Genomic DNA, 24,072 nt, shown 5'->3' with positions numbered 1-24,072 from the left:
TTCCCCATTATAGGAATGGCAGATTTGCGTTCTTCTCTTAATGAAATCTTTGGCAGGTTTTGTTTTTGTATACTTGTTTATTTTTTAAGCTTAGGAAATATTCTGAAATTGACCAGATTGTGACCATAGCCTATGTATATTATGACACTATAGGAAATGTTTTCTAAAAAATATCACAAAAAAAAAGTACTTTTCTTAATGTCCAAATATTTTTCAAACACACCATATCCACTGAATGTTCATGTGCGATAATAGCTTCTAAAAGCGATGGGGATTTTCCTTAGAAATAATGGATATTCTCAAGTCATCCACTGTTGAAACTTGAAATTTTTGATGGTGCTACTATTTCAAATTTAAGGTTTTTGTGATATGATTTAGGTGGAGAAATATTTTTCAGGTACATCACTTCAGTGATTTGCTTTCAATATTTGGTGTTAATATTCTCAAAACATTTTGTTGATGAATAATTTTCAAATTCACAATTACTCTCACCAAGGTTATCGATATGAAATTTGGTTTTGAGATGCAAGTTTATATGTCCTAGGCTTGATGTGATGGCATCTTCCATTAGCATACTAACATCCCATACCTTATGAACTTTGTGTTGTGGTTGTTATCTGATATGCAATTACAAGCTATTGTGAACTTTTTGTTATGGTTGTTATTTGTGATGCAATTGTAAGCTATAACTATAGTGGCAAATCCTTATGGTGGTTTATGCAACCTAAATGTCAAATTTTCTAGTCATCGTGAGCCAACAGAGTGTTGAATGCCCCACTTGTATGTCAACTGAGCTTCAAAGAGAGGAGGTTGCATGTAAGTCCCAAATAATTTTGTCATATCAAATGCCCAAATTTGTTGTTTCCAATGTAGTCCTTCCAAGCATGTTCTTTGAAATGCTTCCCAAAAAAATAAGTTACTGGGAAACAAATGGAGTTGTGATTATTGATACAGCACTTTAAAATTTTGTTTTGAGAAACACAGGTACTCAAATTTCTTGTCAGATAATGACATTGCAACATACTCTTTGAGCAAAGGAAGATCATTAAACCATTCTTAATCACCCTTCAGAAATTCACTAATGCCTGTCAGAATAGGAATTTTTTTCATAGAGAAATATAATTCAATATCATCTTTCAATGAAATCTTATATACAAATATAACATGTCTCATGTCTTGTACATTATTTTGTGCAAATGGTTCTTATTTGAAAACTTTATGTTCGATGCAACACAATCCATTTTGATTTTTGATATTATTTAGGTGTTGGTTTTGTTTTGAATTTAGAGTGTTAAGATTGTTGTTACCTTTTGAATATGACCTAATATGTTTTATTAATATGACATGAAAATAATTGTTATATAGCTAATAGGTTGTGACCTTCAAGGGTCCAAGCCCTGTATGCACTCAATGCAGTGGAAATTAATGTGATAAATGAAGAAATCTTTATAATGACATCTATTGAAATATCAATTATTTAAGACTTGGCATATTCTAAGTTATACACTTGTAAGAGTTATTTTTCTCTCTTAGTTAAGATTTTGTTGAGTAAATTCCTTATAATACTCTATCTTGAATATTCAATTTAAATGAAATTCTTATCAATGCTTTATATTGCCTTGCATATTCAAGCATTGGAAGTCAGCATATCATATTTCATGTATGATTTCTTTTGTTGCCTTTTTGAATCTCCTATCAGTGTTTCAAAATATATCCATCAAATGGTGAGCATAATAGGTCTTCTTGGAGGCATTTCTTATTGTCCAAGGAGAAAATTGCCAGAGAATTTTCACAGCATAGGTCCAAGGAGATATTGTTGGCCCAACAATTGAAGCAACAACACTCAACATCCAGGAGAAATATTCTCACCCAAAGAGAGAGAGTAGAATCCATTCTAATGAACACCAATATTATGAACCCTGGGTTGGAGGAACATCACAATGGGTTTATTCTGATTTTCCTGCAAAAGGATGTTCTAGCTTCATTTTTAGTCACAATCATCGTGTTCAGCAACAGTTGCATCATCCTTCTTTTCCATCTTTTGGGTCTAGGATTTTTCCCCTAATTAGGTCTATTTTTTTTCATAGGAATATATCAGGCTTTCTTCACAATTCACCTTCATCCTCCTCTCTCTCAAGGGAAGCTATTGCAACTAATATATCTCTCATTGGTGATTATGTTGGGATCTCTCTGCATGAGCCATTTCCATTAGCACTCTCGAGGGAAGATATTGTAAGAAACAAAGCTGGTGCAAATGCTAGAACTATACATGAAGATCATCCCAGCAAGTGCCCACCTCATTTCAAGAACGTGAGAGAGATGAAGAGGAATGGCTTAAAGGCTATCTCCCAAGGGATAACAACATTATATAGAACAAATAAAATTGTCACCTATTTCTAGTATTGATGACAATTTCAATATATATTATTGAAATTCTCATGAATTTCTCGTAGGATGTCATCTGCTTACGTTAAAAATTAGAGACATCCTCTGCAACCTCTAGCTTCTCCTTCTAACCCATTATAAGCATGGTGGATCTGTGTTCTTCTCTGAATGAAATCTTTGGTAGGTTTGGTTTGTGCATACTTGTTTGTTTTTTAATCTTAGGAAATATTTTGAAATTTACCAAATTGTCACCATAGCCTATGCATATTATGACACTATAGGAAATGTTTTCTGAAAAATATAACATAAAAAACTACTTTTCTCAATGTCCAAAACCTTTGTGAGACACATAATATCCACTGAATGTTCATGTGTGATAATAGCTTCTGAAAGCGATGGGGATTTTCTTTAGAAATGATGGATATTCTCAAGTCATCCACTATTGAAACTTCAAATTTTGGATGGTGCTAGTATTTTAGAGTTAAGGTTTTTGTGATATGATTTAGGTGGAGAAATATTTTTTAGATACATCACTTCACATATTTCTTGTTAATCTTTGGTGTTAATATTCTAAAAAAAAATCGTTGATGAATAATTTTCACATTCACAATTACTCGCACTAGCTTTATCAATATGAAATTTGGTTTTGAGATGCAAGTTTCTATGTCCTAGGCTTGATGTGATGGCATATTCCCTTAGCATACTAACATCCCATTCCTTATGAACTCTATGTTGTGGTTGTTATCTGATATGCAATTACAAGCTATTGTGAACTCTTTGTTATGGTTGTTATTTGTGATGCAATTGCAAGCTATAACTATAGTGGCAAATCCTTATGGTGGTTTATGCAACCTAAACGTAAAATTTTCTAGTTATCGTGAGCCAATAGAGTGTTGAATGCCCCACTTGTATGTCAACTGAGCTTCAAAGATAAGGCTTTGGGACAAGTAAAAATGTTTCAGAGCTCTCTTAAAATACCATAGGTTGAAGAAGGCTTGGTATAGGTAATAGTTGAGAAGAAATCAAATGCTTATATGACTTGAATATAAATGAATGTCATCTAATAAGATTGGTAGAACAAATAAATTAGTGCTAAGAATTGGATTCCTAGATAAACTATCTACCAACTGTTGCTCCATTACAAAGGCTTTTGATTTTTCCACATGGATTGGGTAATAAGAAGATAGGGAAGAAGAGTTTTCAAAGTTATCCATGGTTTCTCCTCTGAAGTCCTACGATTGGATTCCTAGCTCCATTGTTTCTCCATGGTTTCTTCCAATTGTTGCTCCATTGTAAATGTTTTATACTTTTCCACATGGAGTGAAAAATAAAAAGAACAAGGAAGAAGATATTTCAAAGTTATCCATAGTTTCTCATCTGAAGTCCTACATTTCACTCTTTTGGTTACCCTATAACTCATTTTGATAATGAATTCTTCTTCAAAAATCTCTCTCTCTCTCTCTGAGGCTAAAGTTTTGGCTTCTTTTTGTCTTTACAAATAAATAATTGGCAGAGGACTAAAGCCCACTTTTTCTTTTAAGTCATTAATACTATTAGTATTTCCTTTTTTTGATAAATAGAACCAAAAATGTTGTAAACTTACCATGGAATGATGAAAAAGTTTGCTAGACTCTAGAATACAAGTGCCTACAACATTGTGGAAATCGATGCTATAGTTCAAGATATCAACGCGGTGAATCCAAATCTCTCTTTGTGGTCTATTTTGCCCCAAAATATTTCGAGGGGTTATATGTAGGCTTCATTTTAAATTTACATCTGGTTCAAAAGTATAGAGCTTAGCATTCAAAAAATAATCAAGACATCCACCATACATTGTAGAAGTGGTCGCCTTTTTTTTCAAGAATTTGAATCTTGGATCTAATTCTATGTATCATTTATGTCGGAAATTGTTTATGAAAAGGGAGGAAATCACTTCAAATAATCACCTGGCCAATACAACCTTATGCTTCCCTCTCTTGTATTTAAACACACAAGGAAATCCTCTCTCTTGAATCAAGCACTAATAATTGTAATTAAAATATGGGAATTAAAACAATTTAATGTCCACCCCTATGTCATGAACGATTATCCATAGCCACATTCACCTTTGGAATTTCAATTGATCAAAATAAACTTTGACTTTAATCTATTTCTTGAAACAAGTGCCCATGATACATCAAGTTGAGAAGCAATATATGGAAACTTTGTATAGGTAATAGTTACTTAAGAAGAAATCATAAAGGTATGTTAATTTGTGAAGAGGTGCTTATGCTATTTTAACAGTTGTAAAGTAATAGGTATATTAGGGTTATATTCTCAACTATTAACAATATAGTAACAAATGTGATAGGTTTCAGAGCCTTATTTTATACATGGGCAATGTTTCGGTGGGTATATTTCGATTCACTCTAAATTTGCGTGTTTCATTTCTGGTTATCCCAATTGTTGGGAGACTCATAGAGAAAAAAATTTTGTAAGTTGAGTACCATCATATCTGCAATAAAATAATAGACTCAGATCCTTTATTTTCTTGAAAACTAGTACAAGAGGAGCTCATGTACTAACGTTTCCCACCTTTTTAGGTTTTACGTATGAAGAAAACAACTTTGTCACTTATATCCTGTCTATTAGCATCTCATAGGCTCATGTGATATTAAAATTTATATACCTGATCCAAGCCACTTCACACATTCAAACAGGAATATTCTCAAGGATTAGAGACGTTGGCAATTTTTAGATTCTCTAGGTAGAAATCAAGTGCTTCTATGACTCTTTCCTAGATTGTGTCCATGTAGCACACAAAGTTTATCAAGAGCACTAGTAGGTCCAAGCAAGGGTATCCACTATCTCCCACCCTAATTTGGATTTACATAAATGACCTAGAGTTTTCCCTTAATGGGCATACATATGACAACAATGGGTGCATGTTTTCATTCCTATTATTCTTTTCATTGATGATGTGATATATTTTCCTTCTTTCCTCAAGGGTGTGCAGAGGTAGATAGCTGCATTAGCAATTTTTCTATGACCTTCATAGTTGATGGTCAACTTGGGTCAAAATGAGCGGTTGTGATCTTCAAAAGGTAGGAAGGCTCTTCTTATATTATCATTTATTCCTTAGAGTGAAGGATATTGAGATCATCAGCTCGTATCACATACTTCGTGTTTAGTTCTTAAGCTCTCATTTTAGTTTAAGGCATGTTCAACCTTGGTTCAATAGGGGCTACATTTATTTTTCCCTACTTAAGAGATAGTGTTTCTAACATCATTTCTAAGAGATGTTGACCAAGATGGTAATAGTCTTAATTTAATTTCAAACCTAATTAATTATGAAATCAAAAAATTAAAATCTCGGTTGCAATTGCAATTGTATTTTTACTATGAATTGAAGCACAACACGCTAAAGAAAGTAGCGACACGTGCACATATCTAAAACTCAATTTACATCTCTATTTATTGTTGAATTTCTTTGAAATTTTTCTTGTTGCTTAAGTGAATAATTTGAAACTAATTATCTTTTTGATAAGACACAAGATTTCTCAACAATAGAAGCAATGTAGTGAAACAAGTTATAGACACAATTACACAAGAGGCACAAATTTTCAATGGAACCCAACTCAGAAAACCCTCTCCTTATTGTGGTATTTTATTGATAGAGTATATAGATCAAATAGAAGGAAAATTGTTTATTGAGAACAAATTTGTTCTCCTTCTAACCTAGCCTAAACTTGCCCTGAATGTTACTTGATGACAACCCTTGTCCTTTTCTCATAAACAAGTTTGAAATCCTTGCGCACTAGCCTCTCTTCTCGACTCCTAAACTCACGCGCACAGGGCTTCCTATTTTGTAGTGCAGATCTCTTAATATATGCACACTTGGTACTTAATAATATTTATACCACAAGCAAGAATCTCACACAATTCTTGTGGACTTTCTCACTAACCTATGAGCTATTGTTTCTTCTCACAACCTTCTGCACAAAATAATTTTTGAATTTTGTACCTTCGTCCTCATTTTATGCTATCGATCATGTTATAACTGGAAAATTTATTTTTAGAACTTAGTCTTGTGATTTATTTTTTAACTGAGTCAAACTGACTCTTCTAAATCATCCTTGCCACTATTAGACATTGAGGCTCTCACTCGTTTTTTTCCAATATAAACTTGCACTTGGAGAGCCACATAATTGAGCCTCCAACTAGCACATGAACAAACTAACTCGTCCTTTTCCATGAACTCGTAATTGACAAAAGAAGAACATGTTGAAGTATTTCTTGACTAAGGCACAAGTTAAGAAGACCTTCACTCACTATTATTTTCAACATTTTTTATTGTTGAAAATAGGAAATAAATGAAAAGATTTAAATTGCACCCTTCACTTACTACTTCCCACTCTAAAAAATTGAATGAACTTCACTCACTACTCCCCACTTTGATAAATTGAATGAAATAAAACCTATACACTTTCCTTCTCCTTTATATACTATAAGGCACAATGAATTTTGACACATGCATGACATTGCTTTAACTGAAATATACCTAAACCCTAGATGTATTCTTGGTCTTGACATTAATAACTTCAAGCTGCATGAAATATTTTATGAAATGTGAAATGTTGAGTTATATCACATTATTTGAAATGTCTGGCTTATCTATTAAGACTTCCAATTCATCTATTGATATTCACAGTAGCAATATTACCTCCTCAGTTTTTAATTAGTCCTAACATCACGAAAGAGCGAGAGTCCCTTAATGCAGTCTTATGTAACTTTACTTGTTATGCTTTTGAGACATGCAAATACAACCATCTCAAATGATCCATTAAATATGCTTGTCCAATGTCCACTCTTTGTCAATTTAGAGAGTATCACAACTATCATTTCACTATCACATTTGAAATCAATTGTTAGGCGACAACTACTAGTTCCATATCTGTATGATTTACTCACTAAAGTGGAGTGCTTGATGGTAACTAGTCAAGCTCATCTGATTCACCAACAATGTTGTCAAGTTATTTTACAGTTTCTTATTGAATACCTTCTTGGTGATAGGCGATTGCAACAAACCTTGGATTTCTTAGTGATTCACCGTTTTGTACTAGTGATTCACCATTTCTTAGTGATTTTCCATTTTGTACTAGTGATTTGCCACAATTTTACAAGATAACATAATTTGGTGAGAGATTCGTCAAAAACATTATAAATACATATTATATTATGAATAAAATTTCCTTCCATTTTTCCTATGTATCATGGCGATTAGTCCATTTATTATATATATAAATTTAGTGGGTTCTTCAAATTTTCCCTTTTTTTGATTTATATTCTTATTGATATTCTTCAAGGTAAGTCACTTAAGCACCATGTTTCCAAAAATGGGACAATATTGATCATTCTTGGAAAAAAACGTTCTAGAAATGGGACGGAACCAGAAACTTCATTTTCTATGGTCTTTCCGTTCAAGATGGTTTAATCCTAAACATCATGAATGTTTTGGAATACATAATCTATAATTCGATCTATGGGATTTCTAAATAGGTATTAAGTCATTGTGGTTAATAAAGGAATTTTATATAACTAAGTCTTTTATCTAATTCTTTAAATAGCCATCGCTATGTGAGAAAGCACCCACCCCGCTGTGTTGTTTCATTGTGTATTTTTCACTTCAAGTGACTTCCTCGAAAACATCACAAAGTTATTTTAGACCTCTTCTATTGTCAAAGCATTGTGAGACAAATCAAATATTTTCAAATCACATATTATTTGGAAATTGAGGACCATTGACAATGTTATTTCCAAAACAATCAAATATTATCATATAGATTATTATTTGGATGATAGTTTATTATTTACAAAGAGTTTGTTCTAATTTATAGTTTTATATAAAATTGAGTGTGATTACATTTTAGGTTGAACTTGACTTCATTTGAAGAGTTGCAACTTATTTTTTTCATATTTTTATTAGTGTTTTCTCTCTCTTCATTTTTTGAATGTGAAACCTCCAACTCTGTTTCTGTTTCGTTTCCATTTCTCATTTCTATTGAGATTAAGCATAAGCCATTATTGTGCAGAGGAGCTCATGTTTTGAAACAAGGGATTGGGGCTTGTGTGAGGAGTGAATGATTCAGCCCATGTGCATAAACAAGAGGGTGGTGCCTTTTTACAGAGTGTGTAAATCAATCTACCATAGTATTGAGCAGCCAAAATATATTATAAGTTGTTGCCGGTGGGGAGCGTAATTGTTTAAAAAAAATCAATTTTGTGAAGGTAAACCACACTACCTACTCCAACGGTGTGGAGGTTGTGCGAAGCCTTGCATAATGAGCTTCTTCAACACTCTTCAATATTTGGTTATAACTTTGATTAACGCATAGTCAATTATATTTTTTTGGACAAGGAGTGTGAGGCGGGCATCCTTATGTTGATTGTTGATTCCTCGCATATTCGGGAATTGGACAGACATGGTCATGGTAAAAAAAGTGACCGTTCCCATGTCCGTCTGATTCCCGAATATTCAGGGAATTAGCAATCAACTTAAGCTCAGGGGTGTGAGGCCAGGTTATTCTAGTCTGATTTAAATTATAATATTTATTATATTAAATTCTTTATGTAGTTATCAAATTGGAAATGAGAAGTAAGGTAGATAATCATGTTACAAATTAGAAATGAGAAGTAAGGTAAATAATCATGTTACAAGCAAGATAGAATGATGGGTAGAGCAAGGAAGTCGATTTTCCATATGCCACCATTGGGATAAGCATTACAAGTGGTACACAACAGATATCAAGTGAGAGAAGGGGTTTTCTACCTGCGGAGTGCGGAGGAAGAAACGAGACAGTGGGGCATGCATCCAAAATGTGGAGAAGATGGAACTCTTCTGTCAAGAATAAGTAGAAACGCAAAGAAGATGGACCTCTTCCTTCAAGAATAAGCTTATTTGTAAACACGTTAGCCCTCCCTTCCTACTCCAACATTGTCGCCATAGGGACACTGATAGAAAATCTAATGTCCCTTTGGAGACTAATCGTATCTACAATGCCAATTCCATGCCTGGCCAAGTTCATGATCTTATAATGTCGTCTCACTCTACCTGCCCAGCTGCACTTGGAAGTCATGCCTGAATGATACTGGCTGCTTAGTAATGCCTTGGACGTAGTGGGCACTAGAGATAAGCACTTTTGTGTGTTTTGGGGTTATTGGATTCAAAACAATTAATAAAAAGTGTTGCAGTAGTGTAGACTTTAGCATGCATGGACATGTTCAACAAATATCAACATTTATTAACTTTGAGTTGGGCAGTGGCAACTTTGGAGAAAGACAATCCTTTGACGTACAATGTGCATGATAAAATAGCTTTCTGGAAAGCATTAACATTGGTTGCAAATAACATCAAAGGCTCTATGCCCTTGAAAATAAAATAACAAATTCCAAGGTTGGGGGTCATCCCTCTGCTTTGAAATTCAATTTTAAAAATTTGTACATCCCAGTCATATTGAAATTAATAGCTATAAGAATAACCACATTTACCAATGTGGTTGTATATGAAAGACATGTAAAACCACATTTACCAATGTCACTGATCTATGCTAATAGGCTTATGTCAACTACATTAATAATTATTAAGTGTATCTCATTCATTAAAAACTAATTATATATGATTCTTAATAACTATATAAATAATAACAACCCCATAAATATTCTCATAATTATATTTAAAACAAGAATATAAGTAATATATAACATAATAATAGAAATTACTTATTATTAATAGTACTTATTTATATCTCACCATTATGTTATGGTTATATATGTGTGTGTGTGTGGAGTATATTGATAATATTAAGAATATATAAACTATATATAAAATTAAAATATATTATCTCTCTCTCTCTCTCTCTCTCTCTCTCTCTCTCTCTCTCTCTCTCTCTCTCTATATATATATATATATATATATATATATATATAACCAAAGGGATTAATAAATCCAAAGTGATTAAGACTATAAACCCAAGGGATTAATATTATAAATCTAAGGGATTATTAATATTATAAAACAAAGTGATGAATATTATAAACCCAAGAAATTAATCAACATAAGGGATTGATAAACCTAAGAGATTATTAATATTATATGCTCAAGGGATTAATAAACCCAAGGTATTAGTATTATAAATCTAAGGGATTAATAAACCCAAAGGATTAATATAAATAGTAGCATTAATATTACAAATCCTAGGATTAATATTTCACCCAATATTCAAAACCAAAACATTATAATCCCAATATTAAACTCTAAAATTATAAACATAATATTAGAAACCCCATTATTAAACACAAATTTATAATGTGACATTACAACATTGAATAAATCAAAATGAAATGTAACATTGCAACAATCAATATTATATTGATTATCACATTGAGACAATGTTTGTCACAATGCAATGTTGGACAAATTCTTAGACAAATGTGACATTCGACCATGCTCTACACAAATATTATCTTAATATGAAAATTAAGCATGGTCAACTATTGTCAACAATGGTAAACCATTTTGAGTCGTCTTCCACCATGGTCAACCAGTCAACTGTCGTCAATAATGGTAAACCATTGTTAGACGTCTTCAACCATGGTCAATCATTCTTGACCATGGTTGACCATGGTGGAAGATGACTCACAATGGTTTACCATTGTTGACAACAATTGACCATGGTGGAAGATGACTCACAATGGTTTACCATTTTTTACAATAGTTGACCATGGTGGAAGATGAATGACAGTGGTTTACCATTGTTTACAACAATTGACCATGGTTGATTTTCATATTAAGACAATATTTGTCTAAGAATATGAGCCCTTAGATTAATAAACCCAAGATATTGATATTATAAACCCAAGGGGTTAATACTAAAACCCGAATGGATTACAAACCCAGGGTATATAAACATTAAGGTAAATATTATAAACCCTAAAATAAACATGGCTACTTGTGGTCTACCATGGTTTATTTTCATATTTAGCTAATCTTTGTCACAATGTGACATTGGACCATTGTTGACCATGGTTGATCATGGTTGATTTTCATATTGAGACAATATTTGTCATAATGTGACATTAGACCATGGTTGACCATGATTAACCATGGTCGACGATGATTGACAATGGCTTACCATTGTTGACAATGGTTTACCATTGTTGATGATGGGTTACGATGGTTGAAAATGGTTGATTTCCATATTGAGACAATATTTGTCACAATGTGACGTTGGAAAATGGTTGATCATTGTTGTCCATGATTATAAACCCAACAAATTTATATTAAACCCAAGGATTAATATTACAAACCTTATGAATAATATTATACCCTGGGTATATGAACCCTTAGAATAATAAACCCAATATATTGATATTATAAACCCAAGGGGTTAATAATACAATCCCAAGTGATTATAAACCCAATGGAATAATATTAAACCCAAGGATTAATATTATAAACCCAAGGTAAATAAACCTTGAGATAAATATTTTAAACCCTAAAATAAACATGGTTGGCTATGGTTTACCAAGGTTGATTTTCATATTGAGACAATATTTGTCACAATGTGACATTGAACCATGGTTGACCATGGTTGATTTTCATGTTGAGACAATCTTTGTCACAATGTAACATTGGACGATGGTTAACTATGATTGGCCATGGTCGACAACAATTGACAAATCTTTACCATTGTTGATGATGGTTTACGTTGTTGGCGATGGTTGATGATAGTTGACAATGGTCCATTTTCATATTGAGATAATGTTTTTCACAATGTGACGTTGAACCATGATTGACTAAGGTTGACCATTATTATAAACCCAAGGGATTTATATTAAACCCAAGGATTAATATTATAAACCCTATGAATAAACCAAATGGTTTAACATTGTTGACCATGGTTGATTTTAATATTGAGACAATCTTTTTCATAATGTGACATTGGACCACAATTGACCATGATTATAAACCCAAGGGATTTATATTAAACCCTATGAATAATATTATACCATATGTATATGAACCCTTAGAGTAATAAACCCATGATATTGATATTATAAACCCAAGGGATTAATATTATAAACCTCATATAAATAAACCCTAAGATAAATACCATAAACCCTAAGATAAATATTGTAAGCCTTAGAATTATCATGGTTGATTTTCATATTCAGACAATCTTTCTCACAATGTGACATTGCAACATGCTTGACCATGGGTGACCATGGTTTATTTTCATATGAAGTCAACATTTTGTCGCAATGCAATGTTGAACCACAGTTGATTTCCATATTGAGAAAATATTTGTCACAATGTGGTGTTGAACCATGGTTGACCATGATTATAAACCAAGGGATTTTTATTAGACCAATGGTTGATTTGTATTAGACCATGGTTGATTTTCATATTGAGACAATCTTTGTCACAATGTGACATTGGACCATGGTTGACCATTGTTCATGATAATTATAAACCCAAGGGATTTTTATTAAACCCTAGGATTAATATTATAAACCTTATAAATAATATTATACCCTAGGAATATGAACCCTTATATTAAAAATCCCAAAGGATTGACATTCTAAACCTAAGGGAGTCATAAACAAAAGGGATTAATTCTAAAACCCAAATATTTTATAAACCCAAGGGATTAATATTATAAATTTAAGGTATATAAATCCTAAAATAAATATTATAAAGCCTAAAATAGACATGGTTGACTAAAATAAATATGGTTGACTATGGTTGGGAGGAATATTAAACCCAAGGGATGAATATTATCAACCCAATTTAATTAATTAAATTTGTGGGATTTATAAACCCAAGGGAATAATACTAAACCCAAGGGATTAATATTATAAGCCCAAGGTAATGAAACCCTAAGATAAATATTATAAACCCTAAAATAAACATGGTTGACTATGGTTTACCAAGGTTGATTTTCATATTGAGATAATCTTTGCCACAATGCGACATTGGACCATGGTTGATTTTCATATTGAGACAATCTTTGTCACAATGTGACATTGGGTGATGGTTAACCATGACTTGCCATGGTCGATTATGATTGAAAATGGTTTAGCATTGTTGAAAATGGTTTACATTGTTGACATTGGTTGACGATGGTTGACAATGATTCATTTTCATATTGAGACAATCTTTTTCACAGTGTGACATTGGACCATGATTGACTAATGTTGACCATTATTATAAACCCAAGGGATTTATATTAAACCCAAAGATTAATATTATAAACCCTGTGAATAAACCCAATGGTTTACCATTGTTGACCATGGTTGATTATGGTTGATTTTCATATTGAGACAATCTTTGTCCTAATGTGACATTGGACTATGGTTGACCATGATTATAAACCCAAGGGACTACTATTAAATACTATGAATAATATTATAAACCCTATGAATAATATTATACCCTATTTATATGAACCCTTTGAGTAATAAACCCAAGAGATTGATATTATAAACCCAAGGGATTAATATTATAATCCCAAGGTAAATAAACCCTATGATAAATATTGTAAACCTTATAATTATCATGGTTGACCATGGTTGATTTTCATACACAGACTATATTTTGCCACAACGCAAAGTTGAACCATGGCTGATTTTCATATTAAGAAAATATTTGTCACAATGTGGCGTTGGACCATGGTTAACCAAGATTACAAACCAAGGGGATTTGTAATAGACCAATGGCTGTTTTGTATTAGACCATGGTTGATTTTGATATTAGAAAATCTTTGTCACAATGTGACATTGGACCACGGTTGACCATCGTTGACAATAATTATAAACCTAAGGTATTTTTATTAAACCCTAGGATTAATATTATAAACCTTATAAATAATATTATACCCTAGGAATATGAACCCTTAGATTAATAAGCCCAAGGGATTGACATTATAAATTGAAGGGAATCATAAGCCAAAGAGATTAATTCTAAGACTCCAATATTTTATAAACCCAAGGGAATAATATTAGACTCAAGGGATTAATATTATAAATCTAACATATATAAATCCTAAAATAAATATCATAAACCATAAAATAGACATGGTTGACTAAAATAAATATTATTGACCATGGTTGACCATGGTTGAATATGGTTGGGAGTAATATTAAACCCAAGGGATGAATATTATCAACCCGATTTAATTAAATCCATGGCATTTATATTAAACCCAAGGACCAATATTATGAAAACTATGAATAATAGTACACCCTAGGAATATGAACCCTCACATTAATAAATCCAAGGGATTGATATTATAAATCCATGGGAATAATAAACCCAAGGGATGAATACTAAAAAATAAAGGGAATAATATTACACCCAAGGGATATATATTATAAATCCAAGGTATATAAACCCTAAGATAAATATTTTAAACCCTAAAATTGTCATGGTTGTCCATGGTCGATTTTCATATTGAGACAATCTTTGTCACAATGCAACGTTGCAACATGGTTGACCATGGATATAAGACCCAAGGGATTAATATTATAAACCTAAGGTATATAAACCCTGAAATAAATATTATAAACCCTAAAATAAACATGTTTGACTAAAATATATATGGTTGACTAAGGTTGACCATGCCTGACTATGGTTGGCAGTGATATTACACATAAGGGATGAATATTAGAAGCTCAATTTAATTAATTAAATCAATGGGATTTATATTAAATCAAATGATTAATATTATGAACCCTATGAATAATGGTACACCTGAGGAAGATGAACCCTTAGATTAATAAACCGAAGAGATTGATATTATAAACCCATGAGAAGTAAACCCTAAAATTATCATGGTTGACCATGGTTGATTTTCATATTGAGACAATCTTTGTCACAATGTGATGTTGCAACATGGTTGGCTATGGATATTATACCCAATGGATTAATATTATAAATCCAAGGTATTTAAACCCTAAAATAAATATTATAAACCTAGAATAAACATGGTTGACTAAAATAAATATGGTTGACTATGGTTGACGATGGTTGACTATTGCTGAGAGTAATATTAAACCCAAGGGATGAATATTATTAACCCAATTTAATTAGTCAAATCCATGGGATTTATATTAAAGCCAAGGATTGTCTGCCTGGGATAGCTCAATTGGCAATGGTTGTGGAAATGAAGTCTCATCGAACCAGAAGTATTGGGTTCAAATCTTGTGCTATCCCCCTCATCGAGGTGAGAAGTTGGACATGATGAAGATGTAGTCCTACCAAGCTTACAAAAAAAATATTAAACCTAGGGATTAATATTATGAACCCTATGCATAATAGTACACCCTTGAAATATAAACCCTTAGATTAACAAACCCAAGGGATTGAGATTATACACCAACGAGAATAATATAACTAAGAGATCAATACTCAAAACCCAATGGAATAATATTACACACAAGCAATAAATATTATAAACCCAAGGTATATAAACCCTAATATAAATATAGTAAACCTTATAATTGTCATGGTTGATTTTCATATTGAGACAATATTTGTCACAATGTGACATTGCAACATGGTTGACCATGATTTATTTTCATAGGCAAACAGTCTTTTGTCACAACGCAATGTTCAACCATGTTTGATTTTCATATTGAGAAAATATTTGTCTTAATGTGACATTGGACCATGGTTGACCATGATTATAAACCAAGGGGATTTATATTAGACCCAAGAATTAATATTATAAACCCTATGAATAATATTAATACCTAGGAATAAGAACCCTTATATTAATAAATCTAAGGGATTAATATTAGAAACGAAAGGGATTAATAAACCAAAGTGATTAATACTAAAAACCCAAGGGATTATAAACTCAAGGGAATAATATTAAACCCAATGGATAAATATTATAAACCCAAGGCATATAAACCCTAAGATAAATATCATAACCCCTAAAATAGACATGGTTTACCATACTTGATTTTCATATTGAGACAATCTTTGTCACAATGCGACATTGAACTATGGGTGTCCATGGTAGACCATCGTTGATTTTCATATTGAGACAATCTTTGTTACAATGTGACATTGGACCATGGTTGACCATGATTATAAACCATAGGGATTTATATTAAATCCTAAGATTAATATTATAAATCCTATGAATAATATTATACCCTAGTAATATGAATCCTTAAATTAATAAACCCAAGGGATTGATATTATAAACCCAAGGGAATAATTCTAAAACCCTAATGTTTTATAAACCCAAGGGAATAATATTAAACCCAAGGAATTGATATTATAAAACTAAGGTATATAAATCGTAAAATAAAAATTATAAACCATAAAATAAACATAGTTAACTAAAATAAATATGGTTGACTATGGTTGACTATGGGTTGACCATAGGTTTAAAACATTGTTTATGGTGACTATGGGATTAATAAATTGAAGGTATTAAATCCTTGGATTTATTAATCACTTAGGTTTATAATATTAATCAAATAGGAGATAGGTTTTCATAATATTTAATATTCAATATTGATAATATTAAATGTTAATTTTTCTAGTAATCAATATTATTAGTATTGAAAGCCTAAGATAAATATTTTAAACCCTAAAATTATCATGGTTGACCATGGTTGATTTTCATATTGAGACAAAATTTGTCAGAATGCAACATTGCAACATGGTTGACCATGGATATTAGACCCAAGGGATTAATATTATAAAATTAAGGTATATAAACCCTTAAATAAATATTATAAGCCCTAAAAGAAAAATGGTTGACTAAAATATATATGGTCGACTATGGTTGACCACGACTAACTATGGTTGACTATGGTCGACTATGGTTGACCATGACTGACTATGGTTGAATATGGTTGGGAGTAATATTAAACCCAAGGGATGAATATATCAACCCAATTTAATTAATTAAACCAATTGGATTTATATTAAACCAAAGGATTAATATTATGAACCCTACGAATAATATTACAACCGAGGAATATGAACCCTTAGACTAATAAACCCAAGGAATTCATATTATAAACCCACAGGCATTAAACCCTAAAATTATCATGGTTGACCATCGTTTATTTTCATATTGAGACAATCTTTGTCACAGTGCGAAGTTGCAACATGGTTTACTATTGATATTATATCCAAGGGATTAATATTATAAAACCAAGGTATATAAACCCTAAAATAAACATGGTTGACTAAAATAAATATGGTTCACTATGGTTGACTATTGCTGGGAGTAATATTAAACCTAATGGATGAATATTATCAACCTAATTTAATTAATTAGATCCATGGGATTTATATTAAACCCAAGGATTAATATTATGAACCCTATGAATAAAAGTACACCCTAGGAATATAAACCCTTAGATTAATAAACACAAGAGATTGATATTATAAACCCACGGGAATAATAAACCAAAGGATCAATACTAAAAACCCAAGGGAATAATATTACACACAAGTGATATATATTATAAACCCAGGGTATATAAACCCTAAGATAAATATTGTAAACCCTATAATTATCATGGTTGGTCACGGTTAATTTTCATATCTAGACAATCTTTGTCACAATGCAACATTGCAACATGGTTGACCATGATTTATTTTCTTATGCAGACAATCTTTTGCAACAATGCAATGTTGAACCATCGTTGATTTTCATATTGAGAAAATCGTTGTCATAATGTGACATTGGACCATGGTTGACCATGATTATAAACCAAGCGGATTTATATTAGACCCAAGGATTAATATCATAAACACTATGAATAATATTAAGCCCTAGGAATAAAAATGCTTAGATTAATAAATCTAAGGGATTGATATTAGAAACCAAAGGGATGTATAAACCAATGTGATTAATACTAAAAACCCAAGGGAATAATATTAAACCCAAGGGATAAATATTATAAACCCAAGGTATATAAACCGTAAGATAAATATTATAAATGCTGAAATAGACATGATTGACCACGGTTTACCATGGTTTATTTTCATATTGAGACAATCTTTGGCACAATGCGATGTTGGACTATGGTTCACCATGGTAGACCATGGTTGATTTTCATATTGAGACAATCTTTGTTACAATGTGGCATTGGACCATGGTTGACCATGACCATAAACCCAAGGGATTGATATTATAAACAAAAGGGAATAATTATAAAACCCCAATGTTTTACAAACCCAAGGGAAAAATATAAAACCCAAGGAATTGATATTATAAAGCTAAGGTATATAAATCCTAAAATAAAAATTATAAACCCTAAAACAAACATAGTTGACTTAAATAAATATTGTTGACCACAATTTTAAAACATTGATTATGGCAACTATGGGATTAATAAATTGAATGGATTAAATCCTTGTATTTATTAATAACTTAGCTTTATAATATTAATCAAATAGGAGATAGGTTTTGATAATATTTAATATTCAATATTCAATATTGATAATATTAAATGTTAATTTTTCTAATGATCAATATTATTAATATTAATGTTACAATTTAAATGATTAAGTATTGGATGTTTTCGAAGTGCGTTATTTTAGATATCATTTTGGGATTCAACTGCATTAAGTAAGTCATTCATCTATGACCATTTCCATGAGAGGTAGTCGTAACTGACTAATTTCTCATAACTTTTTAATAGTCCACTTAGCACTCATTGCATCGGGTGATGCTCAGAGGGGTGAAGAAGTGGGATTGAAATTAGTGAAATGAATCACATAGCATCAATCATCACTTCCGAGGCTTGCACCCGGTAACCAGGACTTCTCAGGAGGTCACCCATCCCAGATCACCTCTTGCTCAAGCGTGCTTAACTGTGGAGTTTTCCCCACAATCAAACCCACTTATCTTGATACCCCATTTGAAAACCCGATGCAATGAGTGCTAAGTGGACTATTCAAAAATCATGAGAAATTAGTCAGTTACGACTACCTCTCATGGAAATGGTCATAGATGAATGAATTACTTAACGCAGTTGAATCCCAAAATGATATCTAATATAATGCACTACGAAAACCCCTAATACTGAATTCAAAAGAGTGAAGGGAATTCTACTTGAATGGTTCATGAGGCACAATACTTGCTAAGGTTTTGCAAACAGGGTAGCAAGCTAAGTGGGCTTGATTGTGGGGAAAACTCCACAGTTAAGCGTGCTTGAGCTAGAGGCAATCTAGGATGGGTGACCTCCTAGGAAGTCTTGGTTAATGAGTGCAAGGCCCGGAAGTGATGATTGACGCTATGTGATTCATTTCACTAGTTTCAATCCCACTTCTTCATCCCTGTGAGCATCACCCGATGCAATGAGTGTTAAGTGGACTATTCAAAAATCATGAGAAATTAGTCAGTTACGACTACCTCTCATGGAAATGGCCATAGATGAATGACTTACTTAACGCAGTTGAATACCAAAATGATATCTAATTTAAATGATATTAATAATTTTAATGTTAATAAGTTTTTTTTTAGACTTCAACGGGTATAGATATTATTGAGCGGAAAAACAGTTGCCGCGTACTGAATCATTACATCAAATATGGAATTCGCTCTTTCCACAGTTTTCTAGCCTCAACAAGTCTGAGAGCCTGGTTAAATTTACAATGTTGAAATGGAGTTTGAGAATGGATCAGTCCAAGTAAACTTTTCACTGCCATAGCGACGACGCTTCAATTCAGCTGACCGGAGTCCACCTGATGCTTGCCCAGCTGATGGCTTGTCGATCCAGAATGAGACCTAGATCCAAACCTTAGAATCAAATCAAACCTCTCTGCTCTTTGTGATCAATCCTTTACCACCGTTGGCTACCGTTCTTTGAGCCCAACCGTCAAGTTGGATATTAGCTCGTAAGAATCTGATTTTATTTCCTTTCTCAATGACAGAAGGCCCTCCTCGTCTTCTTTGTCGAAACCTGCCACTGCTAAGGATGCTTCTGAATAGAATAGTTAAGTTGAATCCTGAAGCACGCTTCTTTGGAGACAGAATCACTTCCAAACGGAGCTTAAGGGATGATGCATAAAGACTCATCAGAGTTGACTAGCAGTGATATTCCGCAACGGGTAGAGCCCAGATTGGCTTCCATGTCAGCTTGACTATTCAGATGTCTCAGAATATGAAAAAAGGATTTTTTCCGGAATTGGGGCAGAGTTAACCAGATTTTCTTGAATATGGAGACTAATGGAATCTGCGAAGGAGTTGAATTGAGGTTTAATGCTTGGATAATCAGCCTGGAGTCTCCAAAGACTGACAAAGTCAGCAGTTTCCTTTTGATAGCCAGATTGAGCCCTTGCCATAGAGCCAGAGCTTCAACTCTGTTATTAGATTCAATGCCTAGTCCCTAGTGGAACCGAAGTTCAGTTGAACCATCCAGATTCAGAAGAACCCCACCCCCACCTGCAGCTCCGGGGTTTCCTTTAGAGGCCCCGTCAAAGAAAAGGCAATGTTCCCCCAAAGCAGATCGTCGTTTGATAAACTCTTGTTCTTCCAGGCGAATTTCCAAGTTAGCTTCGGAGATAGCAGGAGGTATGGGATTGGAATCATAGTTTGGAACAAGTTCTTTGAGCCAAATCTCCTCCTCACTGTCCAGAGCTGCTTCATTCCTTAAAGCATGTTTGGTGTCTAAAGTCTCTCCCAATAATGCTTGGATTTCAATAATAATTTTTCCAGGAGTGCATTTTTCATCCCTGAACAGCCTATTGTTCCTCTCCAACCACAGCTTCCAGCAGGTGAATTTAGGAATCCATATCCAGGCTATTTTGAGGAGGCATATTTTAGTAAGATTGAATGGGGACAATTTGGCCCAATTGTGAAGCAGGGAAGGAATGTTACCAGGAAGCTCCACAACCCCAGACCTCAAGATCCCCCTCCAGACCTCACGGGAAAAGGGGCAAAGTAACATCAGATGGTTAGCCGACTCTTCCTCTGACACACACAAAGGGCATCTGGAAGGCCCTTCCATTCCACGTTTTCTCAGAATATGTCTGGTGAGAATGCTGTTATGAGCTAACGTCCAGCAGAAGAAGTCGATTTTGGGAAGCGAAGGAAAGGCCCAAATAAATCTCCATTGAGTAGGATCAGGGGGGACATTAGTAGTAGCTGTTATACTTTTGTATCCTTCAGAAACTGTGTAGCTACCAGAGATGGAGCCCCACCCTCTTTTGTCTTTAACTGTTTCTTTGATTGGAGATTTTCCTTGAAGTTTATCTAAGAGAAGCGAAGCTTTAATCTGCAGCCTTTGCGGAATCTCTCCCAAGTACCAGCTATCCCACCGTCTTCCATTATCATTTGTCAAATTTGAAATGTCCCACAGGGTGTTCAAGTTGTTGGACTGCAGCCAGTTTTTAATGTTTGTCAAGCCTTCAACATGATTCAGAGGTTGTTCACCAAGGATTGGATCATCCCAGATTCTGATTTTTTTCCCATTACCTCGTATCCAGTAAAGGTTGTGACTGAAATGTTCCATAGCAGTAAGACAGAGTTTGAAAATCGGAGAACCTTTAATGATTTTTGGAGGCTGGTCCAAACACCTCAGCCGCTGTCCGTTGAAGTATTTCTTCCACAACACTCTCTTACTCCAGCTCGCCTTTCCAGCAACAATATTCCATAGAATTTTGGTGCACAGGGAGAGATTATGGGCACCCAGATCTCTTAATTGAAGACCTCCTTCCAGCATTGGTTTTTTAATAGTGTCCCATTTAACTAAATGGAGTCTTTTTTCATTATTTTCCCCCCTTCCCATAGGAATCTTCTCAACAGACTGTCCATTTTACTGATGAAGTTTTTTGGAGCAAGCAGAATGGAATGTTGATAAAGAGGCATACTTGTGAGAACGGATTTCATCAGGACAACCTTCCCCGCATTGTTCAGCCAAGTGGCTCCCCAAGCTTGAATTATTAATTTTAGTTTGTCAAGCAGGGGCATCCAATGGGCAACTTTGGGAATGGATTTGAAGATTGGTATCCCCAGATATTTTAGAAACTCCCAGGTCTGAATTCCTTTCATCTCTAAGAGCCTGGCAATATCAGCCAGTTCCTTGGCCGAGCAGTTCCAGCCATAGATGGTGCTTTTTCGATAGTTTATCTTGCTGCCCAAGACCTCCTTGTAGAGGTCCAACTCCTTCTTAAAGGATCTTGCAAAATTTATGCTCGTTCCTCCAAGCAACAGAGTATCATCGGAAAATTGGGCATGGTTAATGTCTTTAACATTGGAAGCCATTCTAAGTCCTGGCAGAGTCTGGGTTTGTTGGCAACTATCAAGTTGGAAGCTAAGGACAGAGGCTTGAATAGCGTAGAGGAGAGGGGACAGCGGGCAACCTTGTCTTAAGCCCCTTGATGCGTTGAAGAACTTTGTTGAGCAGCCATTAACCAGCGGCGCAATCCATGGGGAGCCGATGCAGGCTTTCACCCAATTTATGAAGGTTATAGAGAAGCCCAATTTCTTCATAACAGCATAGAGGAAGTCATGTTTCACCCTGTCAAAGGAATTTGCTAGATCAAGCTTTATCACCATTCCTTTCTCTTTTCGTTGGCAACTTGAATGAACTGCTTCTTGCACCAGCACAATATTGTCCAAAATCTTTCTCCCCTTGATGAAACCTCCTTGATTTTCCCGAATGATATCTGGCAAAACATTCTTGAGACGGTTGGCTATTGTTTTGGTGATCAGTTTATAGCTGGTGTTACACAGTGAAATGGGCCGATATCTACCAAAATTAGCAGCTCCTTTCTCTTTTGGGATCAGGGCCAAGAAGGCCGAGTTGGTGCTGCCTCCGATCTTGGAACAAGATTGAGATTTCCTAAGCATTCTCAAAAGATCTTTATTGATAGTAGACCAGCAAGTTTGAAAAAATCTGGCATTGAAACCATCAGGCCTGGGAGCTTTATCTGGCTCCATGCCGTCCAAAGCCTTCTTGAGCTCATCCATGCTGATCAGAGCCATCAGCATAGCGTTAACAGATTCATGAACACGATGAGGGATTAGGTCAAAGGGGTAGGCTCGGAAGTCTAAAGGAGGGTTTTCAGGAGCCGTATAAATCTCTTTGAAGAATGTGAAAGCAACACTTTTGATGCCTTCAAAATCTTTGACCACTGTATCTTGGGATCGAATTTCTGAAATAGATTTAAATTACTTGCGAGCTTCGGCTTGCTTGTGGAAGAAACTAGTATTCTTGTCGCTGGCCTGCAACCATAAGTTTCTGGATTTTTGTCTCCAATACTCCTCTTCTTCCCTACTGTCTCTATGGAGAGTTTTTTGCAGCTCCACTTCTCTTTGAATCAGATTTTGAGATATAACAGACTTCTCCATTGCAGATTGATGGGCAGCAAGGTTTTCTAAGGATTCGTTTCTCTTGGCAGTGAGTGTTTTTAGAGTTTTAGCCCACTCCTTGAGTCTTCTTTTAAGGCCCCTTAATTTTTCTTCCCACACATAGAAAGGAGATCCCAGGATCTGTCGATTCCAAGCTTCAGAAACCACTTCATGGAATCCATCTTGCGGAATCCACAAGGGACTAAATCTAAAAGGTATTGGACCAAGGTTTTCATCAAGGTTTTCATCAAGGGAGAGATCGAGACTGATAGGTTTATGATCAGAGGTGCAATTTGGGAGGATTTTAGACGAGGCT

The sequence above is a fragment of the Pinus tabuliformis genome, chromosome 7 (assembly GCF_031772625.1).
Source record: "Pinus tabuliformis cultivar Carrire ecotype Pingquan chromosome 7, CPIR1, whole genome shotgun sequence".
NCBI classification, from domain to species: Eukaryota; Viridiplantae; Streptophyta; class Pinopsida; order Pinales; family Pinaceae; genus Pinus; species Pinus tabuliformis.
This window is presented reverse-complemented; position numbering follows the sequence as displayed.